General features: G+C 34.7%; 1 protein-coding gene across 1 annotated transcript in view; it reads right to left on the reverse strand.

The window, feature by feature from the left end:
* Nucleotides 1-435, reverse strand: part of LOC117113634 (solute carrier family 46 member 3-like) — a gene marked incomplete in the record, with an annotated part of 6,310 nt that extends 5,875 nt beyond the window's left edge. Inside the window, 1 exon segment of the mRNA XM_033257039.1 lies at nucleotides 224-435.
* Between the last annotated feature and the right edge of the window lie 271 nt (nucleotides 436-706).

Here is a 706-nt window from a genome sequence, read left to right on the forward strand (position 1 = left end):
TATATATATACATATATAGGTATAATGTTGCAAATATCACCAGCAGATTGCTGTATTGTCAAAGTGTGGAGAGCAAATAATTCTTTGCTCTATGGACGCAACAAAGCGTTTACCTAGCGGTCAGTGCAGGCCTAGAAGTTCAGAGTCAAGTGGTAGAAACTGCTTCTCGGTCAGAAGACCATGCATGGAGCTAAACAATAATAAAGTAGAAGCTGATACTTACATTTTCGTTATAATGTTAATGATATCATTGGTTACTTGTCACAAAGTACAGTATTTTAGTAAATTTAATGGCATGTTGCATTCAACTTGTGAGCAAAGCAATGATGAGGTCATATGATTAATATACTGTCAATGTCGGATGTATTGTAATCTTTTCAATAGAGTGTACTGCAGCCACTGTTTATGGTTCAAGGATCAATAATCGTTCCGCTTGGTTAGCCAAACTAAAACAAATACTGTTGGGCCTACCATCCTTCCAACGATTGGCGAATAAGCTCAGCAATTTTACTTAATAGTGCGACAAATGTATAAAATAGACTCCCAACAGAAGCGTGTGTATATGTGCTATACTGCCTTATTTTACAGGTATTATGTTTAATAATAAAGTATACACATGGGCATTCGGTTATCAGGAAATGTGTGGTGTTTAGTGACTTTTTAGTTAATTTTCTAGGATATGTATTAATATTCATTTTTATCTTTA

This window comes from Anneissia japonica, unplaced genomic scaffold (genome assembly GCF_011630105.1).
Source record: "Anneissia japonica isolate Jap-2015-1 unplaced genomic scaffold, ASM1163010v1 scaffold287748_len1686314_cov196, whole genome shotgun sequence".
Taxonomy (NCBI): domain Eukaryota; kingdom Metazoa; phylum Echinodermata; class Crinoidea; order Comatulida; family Comatulidae; genus Anneissia; species Anneissia japonica.